Below are 11,139 nucleotides of genomic sequence, written 5' to 3' on the forward strand. Positions count from 1 at the left end.
ACATATTTTTTCATTAACAATTTGCTGTTTGTGTAGCCAAAATGTTTGTAACTGCTTAGATGCTTATATATATATATATATATATATATATATATATATATATATATATATACTTAGTATATATATATAGTATATATATATATATATATATATATATATACTATATATATATATACTTAGTCTCACCACACTCAAGTGTGAGCACCATGTTGTTACTTTGTATACTTGGATGATTTCCGGGGTCATATTCTCATATTCATCTTCCAAGCACATTTAATTCCAGAGATTGCGAATTGCTGAATGCTTCCATTGCTGTGTTTTGCTGTATTTTTTTTATTTTATTCAATCCCTCTGTCACGATACACAGGATTAGGTACAGCCAATGGTAAATTCATTGAAATCAACACAGTGCAGGTGAGGAATGACTGTTAGTATGGTAGGATGAATATTGACTTGAATGTAACTGTGAATGTGTCTTACAGTATGATCCAAGAGCACACAGACACACACACACACACACACACACACACACAGGAGCAGTTGAAATGAGTGGACCAGGAGATGACTTAGATTCGACTCGGAAAAAGGAGACAGCATCAGAGGTGCTTATGGTTGGTTTCCCAAGGTAAGTTTCCAGGTAAGATAGTCTGTGTTCTCTTGACAAGGCTAAACAGTAAATACTGTGCATGTGTGCTTTGTAGTGGTATTGATGATTTTTGACAAGGGTTCATGTGTCTGATTAGAAAATGTGAGGGCTGAGTCAGTGAGGAGCAGGAGCTTGGTGTGATAGTGACAACCTCTTGAATTCGTTCTGTTTCTAAACGGCCCCAAAATTGCATTATTTCCATCTTATTTTAATGTATTTATATAGGGATAAGCATTTATGCTATAAGCTTAAACTAAATAATATCTCAGTTGTGGTTTTAATATTATATACGTCTCCCTTGACTTTAAGAAATTTTATCTGTACTAACATTATATAGATAAAGCAGATACATATAGTGATAATGGACCCCCTTGTCTTGTTTCTCACAAAGGTACAAACACATTTTGTTGTAGATATAGAGATGTAAAATATCTGAGGAAACAAAATGCTTACTGAATGTCTCCTCTTTATAAAACTGATTTATTGTAATCATAATATGGTATAATTGCAAAAAATGTATTCCTCAGTATAAATCAAGTGGTAAACTTTTATGAAATTTGATGTATAATGTTATAATAGTGATTTAATAATGTATATATATGAATTCAAAAGCAAACCTGGGGAAGAGTAATATATTAGGGAGTTGAATGAGCCCATTAGTGGTACTTTGATGCTTTTATTCAACATTTGTTTTTAGAATTATGAGATCTAGAGAGTCCAGAGAATTGTGCTGCAATGGTTTTACTGAGGTTGAGTGAAAAAATATTAGTTTTGAGCCAAGGATTCCAATGATAAAAGACACCTGAGTCTATAACAAACAGTTAGTACAGGGGCGACCAAACTCTGTCCGGTGTCCTGAAGAGTTTAGCTCCAATCCCGATTAACCAGCTAATCAGGTTCTTACTAGTCCTACTAGAAACTTCCAGGCAGGTGTGTTGAGGCAAGTTGGAGCTAAACTCACACTGGCCCTCCAGGACTGAGTTTGGCTTGTAGTTACGAATGCTTTTGCGTTTTTGATCGCTGTAGCGCCCCCTCTTGACCGATTGGGGCAAGTCTTTGTGTCTGAGTAGCGAGTGTACACAACGTGCTTGATCCCCTAAAAAACGTTTTAGAATAACTCGAGTAGACTAATCAAACAGTTGTTGGGCCCCAGTGACTTCCGTAGTATGGGGAAAAAATACTATGGAATCAGTGGGGACCAGAAAATAGATACCCACATTATTCAAAGTATATCAAATAATGTTGTGTTCAGCAGAAGAAAGAAATGAGAAAATAGAAATGAGAAATGTTTCAACTGGTTATTGTCCATACAATGAAAATTAAAAGGGGTCCCAAAACAACATTGAGTTTTATCAAATGGACAAGAAAACTACTGAGATATTTTTTTTTTAATATCTATCTCTGTGTTCTACCAAGTTTTAGAGATTTGGAACAACACAACAAAATTGTCTTTTTTGATAAACTGTCCCTTTAAGAAGGTTAAATTAGAGAAAGGGTGTCGATGCATTGTGTGTATGCATGCAGGATGAAGTCTCTTCTTCCAAGTTTGCATTTAGTTGATCAAAAACAAATGTGTATAACTAATAAAATTTCAAATAACTGTTTTCTATTTTAACATACCTTAAAATATAATTTATTTCTAATGGCAAAGTTTAATTTTCAGTAGCCATACTGCAGTTTTTAGTGTCACACGATCCTTCATAAATTATTCTAATATGCTGACTTGGTTCTTAATATTTTTTGTGGAAAGCGAAAATGTTAAGCATTTGTTGGTTCTTTGGGGAACCGAAAATGGTTCTTATATGTGACATCACTGCAAAAACTTCCATATGGAACGTTTAGGAGTGTATCCTCTACTGTGTTTATGTAGGAACGTAATTTCAGTTTCTAAGTGGTGAACTTACAACTTGCAGTGTTACAACTCACCCCATGTTTCAACCATTCCCCGTCTGCCGGAACGTAGTTGAAATTTCTGCAATCCAGGCTTGGGACGATCAGTGTTTGGGATAATCAGAGACCAATACTTTTTGTGACAAGTGCCATTCAGTCTAATTATTTTAGCACTCCATTTTATTTACTTTTTTGTGTGTCCCAATATTTGAAATTTAACATTTTCTCTTTCATAGTCATCATAATGATACGTTGTGTTAATTCTCACTGGTCTTACATAATAGAACATTTTGATGATTAAAATATAGGCTTAGAAACATTTTTGCTTGGTGAGCTTAATTTTGTAAAACTTACTTTACCATTCACAGTCATTACCATCTTAAAAACCTATCATTAGATTGCCTTGGTAAATGTGCTTTTTTCTTTTTCTTTTTTTAGCCAAAGCAGCTTACTTACGGAGCCTTGTGATTACTAAACTGGAACAACAGGGTTTCCCTGAGAGCTCCTGATCAAAGCATTGATTGTGGCTTCCGCTTGGAAGAGGAAGATCCAGACACTGAAGTAACAGGAACAGGAGCGTTCAGCAGTGTCTGTATTGCACTCAAAGCTTCCATCTAGTGGTCATGACTCTCCTCTGATCTGGAGCTTGACTAGTTTCTCAGCATCTCTTTTGCATTGACTGTAACAAAATCTTAATGTAACATTTGAACATATATTATTTATAGCTACATCTAGAAAAAAAATGTACAGGAGATAATCCAACACCGTATGTGGTATTAAAAGTTTTATAAAATTTTGGCTAGTATTTGGTAAGCCTTTGTTAGTAATTTCTTGATTTGTAACAAAGTGAGATTATATTTTGGCTCCAATTTCTGCAATAGCACTGGAATATTTATTGTGTGTGGCCATTGTTATTTAATACAATCTTGTTAATTGTTTATTTTAAAAGAAAAAGTGCTCGGAAATGTCTGTATGTTTCCCTGAAGGAACCATGTGTAAAAATGGCAAACTGTTGTTTGAATAAAAAATGTTACTTGTTAAAGTCTTGCCTTTTAGGTTCCAGCTTGACAAAGACTATATTTTGGTCCACCGTGTTAAATTCCACAGAACCTTTATAAAGTTTTTTTTTTTTTTAAAGCTACAAAACAGTTAGTGATTAGGCTTTACAGTTTAAAACGCACAGGCCACTATTTTTTTCAACGCAGGCTGTAGTTTAAGTATTCTAGTGAGTGAGTCTAAACCTACTGTACAATCTATGGTCTAAACTAGTAAAGTAAGCACAACTGATTTTTTTTTTTTTTTTTTGTATCTGCCACAAGGTGGTGCTACAGCTCGGTTTGAAATCCATTTAAGACCACCTGAACAGCACTACTCTCATAAACACACAAAATATTTAGCAATGGCTGATTTAAATAATTAACATAATGTTAAACATGTTAACATAAAATAGTTAACATGTTATTTTAGAGTTTGATTTACTTAATATAGGCACATAAAATTTAAAGTAAACAGAAAAAGTAGGTAGGCTTTAAAAAACTGAAACCAATATATTTGAATACACTGCAAATATACTTTATTTACACATAATACATGAATTTTACATCAGAATCATTGAAAACAGTCAGCGTTAAGCTATGTGATATAAATGTGTCCAAATGTGTGTTGATGAAAATCTACGTTCACTAAAACGAAATAAGCCACTTAAAAGCAAACCTTCCCAATCTGACATTGTCAAACACAACTTCTTTAAAGTGACAGTGACAGCTCACACATGTATTCACTTTCACAGCATTTCAAATATGTGATTTATCTTCAAATTACAAAAGAGTCGTAACCAAGGTAGAGTTAATGTTAGCGTGTCTTTTGATTCATATCAACCTCTAAAATTTAAATTATTTTGTGCTCCATAGAAGAAGGTCATACAGGTTTAAAACAACATAAATTATAGAACTTTTGTTTTTGAGTGAATTATCCCTTCAACAATTAAGAGGGCTCATATGATGTTGCTAAAAATAACATTATTTGGTGTATTTGGTGTAGTGCAACAGGTTTATGCGGCTCAAGATTAAAATAAATAAAAATACATTTTCCACATAATGTTTCTCCTCTAATGCTCCACCTATCTGAAACTCCTTGAATTTTTACAAAGCTCATTGTTCTGAAAACTGAGGTGTGCTCTGATTGGCCAGCTGTCCAGGGCGTTGTGATTGGCCAAATACCTCAAGCTTGTGATGGAAATGTTACATCCCTAACAGTGTTGCCAGATTGGACGGGTTTGCTTTTGAATTTGATTGTGCAGGTAAAAACTGGCTTGGGCCCGTGAACAAAATTTGGCGGTTTTCAAACATATAAATTGTATAGGCTAATTGGCTAACAAACAAGCCCAAATGTGTGAGGTATACTGCATCCAAAGAGTCATCACAAAGTTATAAACACAGGCACACTGCAGTGCAGAGGTGCTGATGCTGAAGTTGATGTCAAGGCCATACTTTTAGCCAATCACTAGGGATCTGCAGACAGACATGATGATTCAAGAGTGATGGGTTTTTAGCGCGATAACGGATCTAATTTTAAATCTATGAACTGTATGAGTTATCATAATGCCTAAATATAAGTTACATGGTAAAGAGTGGGACAGTTTTTTAACTCTCAAAACATAAATTACACCTGTTGAGGGAGAAATGAGACAAAGACTCTAATATCACTGCAATGCCAAAATAAGAGCAGAGTGAAATTATTTAATCAAAATCTATTAATCTATAAATATATACACACACACACACACACACATATATACAGTTTTGTTCAAAATAATAGCAGTACAATGTGACTAACCAGAATAATCAAGGTTTTTAGTATATTTTTTATTGCCACGTGGCAAACAAGTTACCAGTAGGTTCAGTAGATTGTCAGGAAACAAACAAGACCCAGCATTCATGATATGCACGCTCTTAAGGCTGTGCAATTGGGCAATTAGTTGAAAGGGGTGTGTTCAAAAAAATAGCAGTGTCTACCTTTGACTGTACAAACTCAAAACTATTTTGTACAAACATTTTTTTTTCTGGGATTTAGCAATCCTGTGAATCACTAAACTAATATTTAGTTGTATGACCACAGTTTTTTAAAACTGCTTGACATCTGTGTGGCATGGAGTCAACCAACTTGTGGCACCTCTCAGCTGTTATTCCACTCCATGATTCTTTAACAACATTCCACAATTCATTCACATTTCTTGGTTTTGCTTCAGAAACAGCATTTTTGATATCACCCCACAAGTTCTCAATTGGATTAAGGTCTGGAGATTGGGCTGGCCACTCCATAACATTAATTTTGTTGCTTTGGAACCAAGACTTTGCCCGTTTACTAGTGTGTTTTGGGTCATTGTCTTGTTGAAACAACCATTTCAAGGGCATGTCCTCTTCAGCATAGGGCAACATGACCTCTTCAAGTATTTTAACATATGCAAACTGATCCATGATCCCTGGTATGCGATAAATAGGCCCAACACCATAGTAGGAGAAACATGCCCATATCATGATGCTTGCACCTCCATGCTTCACTGTCTTCACTGTGTACTGTGGCTTGAATTCAGAGTTTGGGGGTCGTCTCACAAACTGCCTGTGGCCCTTGGACCCAAAAAGAACAATTTTACTCTCATCAGTCCACAAAAATGTTCCTCCATTTCTCTTTAGGCCAGTTGATGTGTTCTTTGGCAAATTGTAACCTCTTCTGCACATGCCTTTTTTTTAACAGAGGGACTTTGCGGGGGATTCTTGAAAATAGATTAGCTTCACACAGACGTCTTCTAACTGTCACAGTACTTACAGGTAACTCCAGACTGTCTTTGATCATCCTGGAGGTGATCATTGGCTGAGCCTTTGCCATTCTGGTTATTCTTCTATCCATTTTGATGGTTGTCTTCCGTTTTCTTCCACGTCTCTCTGGTTTTGCTCTCCATTTTAAGGCATTGGAGATCATTTTAGCTGAACAGCCTATCATTTTTTGCACCTCTTTATAGGTTTTCCCCTCTCTAATCAACTTTTTAATCAAAGTACGCTGTTCTTCTGAACAATGTCTTGAACGACCCATTTTCCTCAGCTTTCAAATGCATGTTCAACAAGTGTTGGCTTCATCCTTAAATAGGGGCCACCTGATTCACACCTGTTTCTTCACAAAATTGATGACCTCAGTGTTTGAATGCCACACTGCTATTTTTTTGAACACACCCCTTTCAACTAATTCAACTAATTGCCCAATTGCACAGCCTTAAGAGCGTGCATATCATGAATGCTGGGTCTCATTTGTTTTCTGAGAATCTACTGAACCTACTGGTAACTTGTTTGCCACGTAGCAATAAAAAAAATATACGAAAAACCTTGATTATTCTGGTTAGTCACATTGTACTGCTATTATTTTGAACAATACTGTATATATATATATATATATATATATATATATATATATATATATATATATATAATGATCCTGTCTTTTATATCATCTTTTTTAACAGTCCAGATTGGTATATCCTTGAAAGCTGCTGGACTTGTTAGTTTTGACTTTTAAAAGATATTTAATGTTTTATAATATGAACTTTATGAAAGACTTAAGCCTGATTCAAACGGTAATTGTTTCTCATGTGGACCTCTGTAAAAACACATTAACTTATCCCCTTAGTGATAAAACTCATGGATTCAGATAGCGATTATTATTGTTGGATTATCATACAGTATGCATCAATGAATGACAACATAGTTTTGACTCGTGTGCATAAACAAGTGTGAAATACCTAATTATGTTGCCTTTTCCTATCACTTATATTGGGCACTTTTTTGCATTTAAATTCTGACTGTTGACATTGGAAATGCATGCGTTTTTTCAAGGGTATCAGTAAATTACTTTATTGATGTTTTTACAGTTTTAATCATACTTGGTAAATCTCTTTAATGTATTTGCACTGATTTGATCCATGGAAAATTTATGTAACGTTATTATATATATATATATTTTTTTTTTTTTTTTTAAGGAGTGACTTACATATTCCATCACATTATTTTGACAGTTTTTGGAGTGGCTGGGGTTTGGTGAGGTTTTGGGCTGGAAATCGTCCATCCAATCTGGCAACACTGGCCCCTAACCGTACATGCTGTCTCCCCACATGATGAGACAAAACCAGTAAAACCCATTACAAATGAGGCATTTGCTGCCTCCAGTGGGACATAATTATTGATTATGATGACTTATATTGTCTTTTTCCAGGTTGCTTATTGCGCTGCATAAACATAAAACCATGTCTGCATTTGTGATCAGAGAAATGAAAAACAAGCGCTACACTACACTGCTCAAAACTCATGTTTGAATCGTCAGTGGCAAATTATTTAAATATGTAAATGTACTTACAGGCTGTAAGTCAGAAGTGCCAGACTGTCCTCACAAAGTTGTTATTGTACACCATCAACTGTCTTTAACATTTATTTTAAAAGATGAAGCATGCAATCATGGAAAGGGGCATTACATTTCCGACGTGTGCTTGCGGTGTTTGGCCAATCACAATGCACTGGATCAGTTGGCCAACAGAGCAGCCTGCGCTTGTCAGTGGGTGGGACTCTGTAGAAAACTACGTGTTGGAGAGAGGCGGGGCATAGAGGACCTACTATAATATACAGTATTTGAAAAATAACGCGTTTTTTGAACATTAAAGCATGTCAACATATTCTGTTTCACCAAATAAACAACATAAAAACTTAAAAAAAAAAACATCATAGGACCCCTTTAAAACTAGCATTGTAGGCTACTCTCTCAAGAAACAGTCCTCTTCCTTCATAAAATGCACTGCAAACATCTGAATGTTCGGGTTGAACTGTTCTGGAACAGTGTTGTAAATACGTAACTTATGTAACAAATGTAATGTAACTTAACCACTGATTTCAAGTTGTGCCCTCTTTTGAAATGCTAAACTAAGTAATTTCACTTTTACAATGGCGGCAGCTATACTGCAGTGAGAATAATGGTGCTTTCACACTTGGTTCACTTGCCTGGTCAGAACCCGAGTTTCGCGGCGCCCACCCAAGTTCGGAAGACAGCGTTCACATCATCCAAACGAACCGAACTCTGACGTCAATCGAATCCGGATGCGAACCAAAAGTGTTAATGTGAAAGCGCACTAAAAGTCATTCCTCCTTACATTGCGTGAAATTTTGGGCTGCATTATGCAAATCTTACCATATGGGGAGGGGGGGGGGGGCATGTTAAACTGAGCCATTTTAGCATTTGATTTAACTTCTATAAAGAATCTCTCTTTGGATTTGAGACTTTAGTCTTTCCAACTTTACAGACCTTGTTTATGCACCAAGAGCTTGTGCATTCACTCCAAAGAGCAAGAAAAAATTTAAATTGCAGCATTTAATCCATTTTAATCTTAACTTGGTTAAAAATGTAAATGAGATATTCAACACTGGTACTGTAAAGCACAGTGTGTAGTAAAAAGCCTTCTTGTTGCAACGACCCAAGTAAATGACCATTACACCGATTTTTATATATATATATATATATATATATATATATATATATATATATATATATATATATACAGAGAGAGAGAGAGAGATAACGGTACTGCCTTGAAAACTGTCAAAATTAATTAGTTTTTCTGGACGGTTTTCAAAGTGAACGTAAGGCTAATGTTAAGGTTATCTCTAGCTGAGGCTCGTTTCACTTCAGGCATTGGCATTACGCAACTCCGCTTCCCTTCTGCCCTGTAAACCCGCCCAAGTACACAAGCACCCGACTCCATATTATTTCCTCTCTCCGCCACTGTACCCGCCGTAATACGACATGAATCCCATTTGGTCTTACTCTAAGCAAGGTTCTGATTTAAGAGGGGAGACCCGATTCAGACTTCGACACAACATCCACATTCAAGAACACTGACGTTTTAAATGTAAATATATCGGGACTTAAAACCGGTTTAAAGCCGTTTCCAGAAACAATAGCTCATATTGATATAAAACAAACCGTCCGTAAAGCTAATTTTCCCGATACATGTGGTTTCACGGAAGTCGATTTGGGTTTGATACATTAGCTTACAACCAAGCTCTTACTCCATTATCCGATTAGCCTTATAGACACAACCCTTATAAACAAAGTCTTTTCAGCTACAAATCATCTTTTTGTGTTAATAAATCCGTGTTATTGTATAATCTGAAACCAATCCAAAAGTTAGAGAACCTCAGTATTTTTTTAATATACATAGATGCACAGCCATCCAAGCTCAATGCTAACAGGCTAACATGAACGTGATATAACGTTAACTAACACATGATCGGTTAAAAAGTCACATCTACGTCTGAAACCATACAGGACCAGGACAGGACCAAGATCAACGAAAATAGCTTTTTTTAATAGCAAAAATCGATCAAAGTCGTTATTGTTCGTGTAAACGACTGTCTGATATATTTCTGGTGTCTATATCAATATGTAACAAAGAGACTACATCAAGTATAAAATGTGACTGAACCTATAAAAACAACTTAAAAAGGTTTTTTTTTTTTTTTTTTTTACACAACCATCTCTCTACACTGTAAACTACAATGTACTCAATCTATAAATATGTATCCGAATAATGTTGCTTTGCCCTGATATAAACCTATGTACTCAATTACACAAATATATACACTAATATTTTGACGGTGTAAACTAATATTTCAAAGAAAATAACTTTAAACGGGTGCCGTTAATGTTCCCATTCCACAAAGAATGGCGGCTAACAAGCAAAAGCTCACTAGAAGTCGCTATGTAACATTACTACAAATTCATAACTACACTCTACACTAGCGACAACAACAAACAATATGAGATAATCAAATTAAACCGTTTACGAAACATTGGATTTGCGATTATTTATATGAATATCGGTAACAAGAAAACTTAGGCTAGCGCCTTTTTGTAGAACACAATGGCCTGGATGTAGAAGTCTATTCTTTTTATTTTACATTGAGCTACAATAACGTAATAATTCTTAAAATTGTTACAAAAACATCAAATGTTTAAAATAACAACGTCTCTCGAATGTTTATTTTAATTTATAAAGCACTGTCCGAAGCCGCAGGCTTTCAGCGGAGTTTCCAGCGGATCATACCGAAAAAAGCGCATGCCGTCCCGCCATTGTTTCTAATCGACCTCGTGGATTCTTGCATTTTCCCGTAGAACACAAATAAAGTAAGGAAATCATAAAAAATAGTCCGAAGGATGTTAATAAGCTTACAAAATAAAAGCAAGTTAATAATTTGAATTACATACAAATCGTATTTAAAACGTAAATAATGTGTTAATCCTCGACGGTAGGTGTAGGCCTCTTTCAAGAGCTTCTTTTCCAACAGTCTTAGCTGATCCAGAGCGAGACGGATGGAACAGCACAGGTTTTTTTATTTTTGCTCAGAGGGTGAAAAAATATCAGTCGGCTAAAATCGGCAATGCTCGTAAAGAAGGCGGGCAGTAAAAAAGTTATTTTACCGCCATCAAGCGTTGGTTGCAATTGGGCAAAAGCTCTCTCCTCATGAATATTGATAACATGTTTGGCGAATAACGTTTCATATTGACGAAAT

General features: G+C 35.5%; 2 long non-coding RNA genes across 2 annotated transcripts; one reads left to right on the plus strand and one right to left on the minus strand.

Annotated features, from left to right (window-relative positions):
• The first annotated feature begins 242 nt into the window (after positions 1-242).
• On the plus strand, positions 243-3,578 carry LOC128025778 (uncharacterized). The gene is made up of 2 exons (XR_008186224.1): positions 243-625; positions 2,975-3,578. It is a non-coding gene; the product is annotated as an uncharacterized LOC128025778 (long non-coding RNA).
• A 514-nt stretch (positions 3,579-4,092) lies between these two features.
• Positions 4,093-10,996, minus strand: LOC128025229 (uncharacterized). The gene is made up of 2 exons (XR_008186116.1): positions 7,574-10,996; positions 4,093-5,046 (listed from the first exon to the last, which is right to left on the minus strand). It is a non-coding gene; the product is annotated as an uncharacterized LOC128025229 (long non-coding RNA).
• Between the last annotated feature and the right edge of the window lie 143 nt (positions 10,997-11,139).

The sequence above is a fragment of the Carassius gibelio genome, chromosome A12, assembly GCF_023724105.1.
Source record: "Carassius gibelio isolate Cgi1373 ecotype wild population from Czech Republic chromosome A12, carGib1.2-hapl.c, whole genome shotgun sequence".
Classification (NCBI taxonomy): Eukaryota; Metazoa; Chordata; class Actinopteri; order Cypriniformes; family Cyprinidae; genus Carassius; species Carassius gibelio.